The sequence below is a fragment of the Mustela erminea genome, chromosome 17 (genome assembly GCF_009829155.1).
Source record: "Mustela erminea isolate mMusErm1 chromosome 17, mMusErm1.Pri, whole genome shotgun sequence".
NCBI lineage: Eukaryota > Metazoa > Chordata > Mammalia > Carnivora > Mustelidae > Mustela > Mustela erminea.
The window spans coordinates 22,446,082-22,453,580 of NC_045630.1; the positions used below are offsets into that span (position 1 = coordinate 22,446,082).

The window sequence follows — 7,499 nt, forward strand, 5'->3', positions numbered from 1 at the left end:
TCATCACCTCCCAAGTCAGTGTCTGTTGGGCATGGTGTTCGGGATCCACATGTTACGTCTTGCAGAGATTGAAGTGGAGGTTTCCACTTCAGCTTCCCTCCATGCTTAGGTTTACTCCATTGGTTGAAGGCTTCCCAGAGAAAAGATGGTGCACATAGTGAAGAGTGGGGCGAGAGTTGGGCTAGGACACACTGGTGATGTTGACAATGCTGTTGAGTCCTCAGGTACAAGAAGGTGACCGGGATGGAGGAAGTAGAGGATGTCACAGACAGTGGAGTTATACCTGGATCAGAGGGTGGCATCCCACTTTGGAATGACGGCACAGCTGCTGTGGCTGAAGCATGTCACCAGTACCCATGGCTGCAAAGAATATGGTATCCAATAGTGAGCAACAGGCAGGCCAAAATAGCCAGCAGGCAACTTACTGGACTGACCAGTTTACTAATCTTAGCAGGGTCAAATATGCATAGCAGATTCATGCCTGCAAAATAAAGATAGTGTCCTATAAATATTTCTTTCTTGTTCTTTCTATTCTACTGATATCTTAGTTATTGTGGACATTATTGACAAGTATTTCCCCAAGTGTAATAGCCCTAAATAGAGCTAGTACTAAATATTAGACATCTAGTGTTGATACAATGAAAGTTAGAAGTTCAGGCCTGAAATTTTTATAAACTGCATCTATTTTAACTGGATGTAATATGCTTTTCCTTCAGTTACCCAGTAAGTTCTATTAGTGACAGGTGCTATAATTTCCCCAAACTGTATGTATCATTATTTTTAAGTTAATGCCTTTCCTTTTAACATCTATTCTGGGCTGCTGTTAGTGCTAATGCTTATTTCTGTGGGTGCCTGAAATGTGAATGCAATAGGAGTTTTTCCAGTTTTTCCATAGCTAGGGTTTAGATATTTTGATGTAATCCAAGCTTTGATATCTAGATTATTAGTAAGCAACCTAAGCTTTTGCTTGAGCAAGCATTAGACCTTTCAATGAACCCGAAGCAGTTGGGTTGTAGGGTAAATAGAAGTTCCACATTATTCCTTTTTCCTTAGCATATTTTTTATGTTACCTTTCATATGAACTGGGTACCCTGATCTAATTTTATAATGGTCAGTATACCATAGCCAGCAATCTAGGTGTCTAATGCTCTGATGGTGGACTTTTGATCATTTTTCTTGCAAGGATTGGGTAGTCCTATGCCTGACCCTGTACCTACAGTTGTGTGGGCACATAGTTTATTCTCTGAGGTAGGTAAGGGTTTTATCTAATCAACTTGCATAATTTGGAAGAGTCCTATTTTCTAATTTATTATTTTTAATTTTTTATTTTATTTATTTTTATTATTTTTAATATACTCTTTATCAGAGTATATTCATTCGTGACCTACAAAGCTTTAAACATTTTGGCAGTTCTTACATTTCTTAATCTGAAATTGGGGATGTTTGGTAGGCATATACATACATGTTTTTTTTCTCTAGCTGAGTTCTGCAGCCATGTGTGCAGCAAGACCTGCTTGGTGATGTGCCCATGCAGTGATCCTATCTACTGGCATGTCTGTGGGTTCAATGTATATGTTGCATTGCCCCTCTTGTATAGGTGTGGTTCTATTTTGTGCTGGTTCCCTCCTTAGCAATGAATCACTCCCCCTTTAAATTTTAGGAATCTTTGCCTCTTTAGTTTTCCTTAGTGAATTTGTCTACCTGGTTACTAAATTGGGGTACTTCAGCATTGTCCTTTTGATGTGTGGAGACTTGTGTGATGAACACAGAGATGTCAGCCTGTGCCATGCATTCTGCCATATGTCCTTCTCCCATATATTCTTCTCATTTTCCAGTCATTTCCTCAACATGTTCCTGACCAAAACTGTTCTATGAGCTACTGCTCATTTGTCTGAGAAAAAATAGACCACATTCTGATTTTCATTAACAGATCATTCAATGCTTTGTCAGGATGCTCTGTTTAGCCTATCGTGCTGATTCTCTGAGCTTGATTTTGTCAGGATCAGACTGTCATTAGTCCTCAAGGCCACAACTGCCAACATAATTCACATGGTGCTATGGAGGTGATCTATTCATAGACCTGTGTTGTTGAGCCATAAGTCGGGGTGCTTCTGATTTCCCAACTTCTTGAGCTTGGATGGGCTCACCCCTTGAAAATTCTGGCACCACTACTGGCTTCACTCATGAAGGATTGAGGTTACTTCAATCCATGCAGTAGGTTGATCCTCCATTCACTTGTTCCATCGAGAAATAGACCATTTCCATGTTAAGACTTTATGGTCAGGAATAGTTTCCCTCTGCCAGGAGCATTTTACCCATTCCAGAATAAGGTGTCGATGTTTAATTGGTTTATTTTCTGTTAGTGGCTCTGTATTCTGTAGGGCCTCCTAGATCACCCAGGGAGACTTTCAATTGACTGATAAGCAATCTATGCTCTTTATGACTGCGTCTGATATTTTCCAATCATGCCTATAAATTTTACTGTACTATGGGGTCCTTGGACATTGGATTAATGACCATCCTCAGGGGGATGGAATTCAGTTAACTATTTTTGACCCTTTCTGTTCTTCCATATAAGGATGTCATTCACATGGGAAATGCTGGTTTATGTGTGTTATGTTTTCACTGAAGGCCTGAATGTCTTGTGTTAGGTGGTTCTGGGCTATCACTGAGCTATTAAGGTATCATTGTGGTGCACTAGTAAACCTTTATTGTTGGCCTTCCCATGTGAATGCATTCATGGGTTGGCTCTCCTTTTCAATTACAATAGTAAAGAACATGTCAGATAAATCTATCACCAGGTAATCAGTTCCAGATCCAGTGGTGATATCATTTGTGATAGCACCTATATTTGAGAGTGCTACCTCAATTTGGGGAGAGGGTTTGTTTAATTCTGATTTCAGGCTGATTTCATGGGTGATCGGAGTTTGGTAGGTAATCAGCTGACTTTGGGGTACCGGCTGAAAAGGCGCCTCCTCCTACTCCCCTGCCATCTTGTCCCAAGAGAGGGTTTGTTTAAATGCATATCCTCTATTGTAAATTGATATGATCTGTCTTTTTTTTTTAAAAGATTTTATTTATTTATTTGAGAGAGAGACAGTGAGAGAGAGCATGAGAGGCGAGAAGGTCAGAGGGAGAAGCAGACTCCCCATGGAGCTGGGAGCCTGATGCGGGACTTGATCCCGGGACTCTGGGACCGTGACCTGAGCCGAAGGCAGTTGCTTAACCAACTGAGCCACCCAGGGGCCCTGATCTGTCTTCTTAACAGGCCAGATTGGGTTAATATAATATAAAACTCTTACCAGTTTGATAATTGACTCTCTCTGCTTGACTTATTTCACTCAGCATAATCTCTTCCAGTCCTGTTCATGTTGCTACAAAAGTTGGGTATTCGGGGGCGCCTGGGTGGCTCAGTGGGTTAAGCCTCTGCCTTCGGCCCAGGTTGTGATCCCGGGGTCCTGGGATCGAGCCCCACATGCGGCTCTCTGCTCAGCGGGAAGCCTGCTTCCCCCTCTCTCTCTCTGCCTGCCTCTCTGCCTACTTGTGAGCTCTATCTGTCAAATAAATAAATAAAATCTTAAAAAAAAAAAGTTGGGTATTCGTCCTTTCTGATGGAGGCATAATACTCCATAGTGTATATGGACAAATAGCATGGAGGACATGGGGAGATAGAGAAGAGAAGGGAGTTGGGGGAAATTGGAAGGGGAGGTGAACCATGAGAGAGTATGGACTCTGAAAAACAATCTGAGGGTTTTGAAGGGGCGGGGGTGGGAGATCGGGGTACCAGGTGGTGGGTATTATAGAGGGCACAGATTGCATGGAGCACTGGGTGTGGTACAAAAACAATGAATACTTTTATGCTGAAAATAAATTAAAAATAAAATTTTAAAAAAACTGTTACCAGTTTAAGAGTGTGGGGTCCCTTTGCCCTTTTTTACCCTTTTCCCTCCAGTCTATGTAGGTGGTTGGGAACTGGCCTCAGTTCCACAGGACCGGAGGGCCCTAGCTACCCTTCGTGGACGAATGGTCTGCATACCAGCCAGCACCAGCCATGCAGGTCAGAGTAGCCAGGAACCTGAAACTGGGTAATGTTGGGAGAGTTCAGATCTCAAGAGTGGGCTCTTGGGTATGCATGACATCTGCCTAATTCTAAGCCCTAACCTACACAAATGTTCATATTCCCCCTAAAGGCATCATTGAAAGAAAGGAGACTGACCTTCCAGAACAAACTCAGTAATGAAAACTCCTAGGGGTGTCTCTTATTGGAGGATACCACAACAGTCATCCAGTCCACACCTTGCCAAGGCAGTTCAGTTTCCTCCAGTTCCACCTTCAAGAGGAAAACACACATTCAGGTAGGATAGAGCTTGCGATTAAGTGGATGCCTGCTACCATCCTACAGCCCATTCCTGTGACCCAGCCTCTCGTGATAGATGCTTGCCTTTAAACAGGTCCCTGGCTACCCTAAGCTCTGTGGCCCATACTTGTGCAATGCAAGCCTTGGGCAGCCTACAGCCTTCAGGGATGTGTAGTACTGGTCATCCCAGACTCTCTATACGTCCTTCAGAGCACAGGGAGCCCTCCCCCTAAAAATTTTTCTGAGATGGCAGCATTAAACTGGCAATAGTCTCCATTTGGTCTGGCTACCTGCTGGAGTCCATTTGGTCTGGCTACCTGCTGGCTTTCAGTGTAGGGACTCAGAGGAGGCCACCCAAAACATTTCCACAGTAGCATATTATTTTGAATTAAAGTTACCTAAAAAATGGCCAGTGAACTTCCTTCATTTCTTGAAAACAGTGAATAAATCTCCCATGTGAATGATAACCTCCCTGCACCAGGAGGAAGAGAGACATCCTAATCCTCAAAAACAGGTAATTTTGGGCTAAAAAAAACCTGCATAAACAAACCGTTTTACTAATTTATTACCCCAGCCCAAATCTTGTTTAGAATTCTTTACTAATTGAAGCTCTTGAACATAAGTTTTGTCTGTCCTGTCCAATCCTCAGATTTATATTTGTGTCTAAAACATTTTTAAAAAACTGCCTGCCTTAGTCATTTCTTTGGCTCTATGCACACATAATTTGACATTTTTTTCTCCTGTGAATCTTCTCATGTCACTCTCAATGTCAATCGAACTCTTAAGCCCCCTAGAAGAGTCTTTAAAGATAGAGAAAAAAAATTACCTCCCCAACAGTTTGCATAGGGGCAGGATAATTTTCCAGGCTGGACACTGTTTATTTTGAGGCTGCAGTAGCTGAGACATCCCAGCTCATCTGACAGACAACTAGCAGAAGGTAAGAATCTACCCCCATCAGCCTCCTGGCTCTCTGCCTACAGCATCTAATGGAGCAAGAATGGGGGGAGGGTGCTTTTTCTCTTTCTAAATTTAGATCAGCAGAAGAAAATATTTGTGTAACTAGTTCTTTGGGCTTAGCCACTTTTGTAAATTTGATGGACTACTCTTGGTTTGAATAATGCATCTCCTCCTAAAGATGGAATAACTCTTTTGTTTGTTTGTTTCATAAAAAGGAATTACCATACAGAAAGAATGCAGGTATAGGCCCTTGTAAGTCTGCTGTTTGAGTCAGCCTTACAGGCTGGGGAATTCATAGTTCTCATCACATTAGTATCTGTTTAGACAAACTTTGCTGTGGGTCCTCTATGGGAAAAAAAAAATCTGTGAAGATTTTCCTTTTGTCTTGTGTTCTAGCATTGAGAGCTTGGCTTTGTGACTAGTGGGAATACTCTCTGGTTTCCACCAGCCAGAGAATGCACTTAAGTGTACCTTGTGTACACTTAATGCACCAAGTATACTTTGGTGGCCAAATAGATTGAGGTTTGAAGACACGCAATTACAAGAAGCATTCTTTTTCTGGTCATTCCAGCTCTCAGCAGAGTTTCCCCGTAAAGCACATCTTTCATCTCACCTTTTGTTGATATTTATGTTAGTGCTGGAATGTACCCTTCTAGTGGTGCCTGTTCAGTATCATAGACTAGCATGTCTGTGACTGGAGAGGTCTCATATTTTCACAGGAGACCAGAGACACTATCTTGACTACATCATTTTTACTGCTTGTGCAGTGAAGGCACAAGCTTTCTTATACTATTTTGGGGAATAAAATTTTTAATAATGTGGGTCAAGGTCTAAGACTGGAAAGTTGCCTCAGTCTTTCCATTAAAAAAGTGTTTATGGGTTTGAATCACTATTAAGATTAATAAGATCCTAGTCATCAATGGCCAGATGATGGATGCTTTAAAGAAAAAAAGAAAACTTTTGTGGAATGGCTGGCCTTAAGGACTCCTTTAATAAGTCTAATGTCTGTTTTTTTTTGTTTTTTTGTCTTAATATCTACAGTCAATGTAAATTCTCCTATTTTAAAAAATCTGGCCTCCAACTGCCTTTTCCTATAAGATTTACAGAGAGCACTCTGGTCTAATCTTTATGCCAAGGTTACTCAGGTAAATGCTGAAAGTCACAAAGTGAATTTAACAGAAGCTGGTCCTCAAAATTCCTCCTACTTTTCAGGGCTCTGTAATCAGGTTCTGTCAGCTTTAGGCATTCCTATGCAATGTCCTTTGCAGATAAATCCTAGACGCCTCCCTAAAAAGAAATTCGTGTCCCCTGGAAAGCAGATCTTTTACCTGCACTTTCAGAAGATCCTACAAAATTTAGAGAAAAATCAGAAAGATTTGTGACCATTCACAACACCCCCCTAACAGAGAAAGAGTTGACCAAAATTCCTCCTAGGCCCTCCTACAAATGATCAGCCAAAGGCCAATATCTGGAGGCTGATAGAAGCCAAGGCTGAATTGTGTACTTAAAATGCTCTAAATAGACTTTACAAAGGCATAAATCTTATATATCCTTGATATAAAAAAGTTAGAAAGGTGGGTTAGTCCCTTGAGGGGTTGTAATCCAGGTTTTTTGCCTTGCAAATCCCTACAAAACTGGAAATGCAGATCTAGGAGAAAGGTCAAAACCCAGCTATCTTTACCAATCCCTAAATGTGACCCATTCCTCTCAAAATGCTTATAGATATTATAAGAGATCAGGATTTTGAAACAAAATTGACGTGTACTTAAAGGAATACTTTAACACTCACCTTAAAACACTTAAGAAAACACAGATTCCTTCCTTCTCCATTGTAGAAATTTGATTGCATCTTTGAGGCGTGAACACAGCCCAGAACCACCTGAAAGAGCGGGGTGGGGTGGGTGGGGTGGGTAGGGAGTGCGGGGAGCAGCCTTGTTAAAAATATAAAGTACATAGTGTCTTGTACATAGTGTCTAACTCTAGACCACAGTTTCCTTAAGATTACTTCCAGGGACAAACACAAATCTTAACAGTCCTCTCCAAAAATAGTGAAAGACTTGAATCATCTGAGTAAACTTAACTTACTCTAACGACTGTTCACAAACTAGTGAGTTTTATATTGTTTTAAAACCGAAGCTATGAGATGTTTGGCTAGATGTATATGTGTGTATGTCATTTATAGATA

At 41.3% G+C, this 7,499-nt stretch overlaps 1 long non-coding RNA gene across 1 annotated transcript; it reads right to left on the minus strand.

The window, feature by feature from the left end:
* Positions 1–448: 448 nt before the first annotated feature.
* Positions 449–7,183, minus strand: LOC116576744. Its single transcript, XR_004280270.1, has 3 exons — positions 7,104–7,183; positions 4,217–4,330; positions 449–481 (listed from the first exon to the last, which is right to left on the minus strand). It is a non-coding gene; the product is annotated as an uncharacterized LOC116576744 (long non-coding RNA).
* Positions 7,184–7,499: the final 316 nt, after the last annotated feature.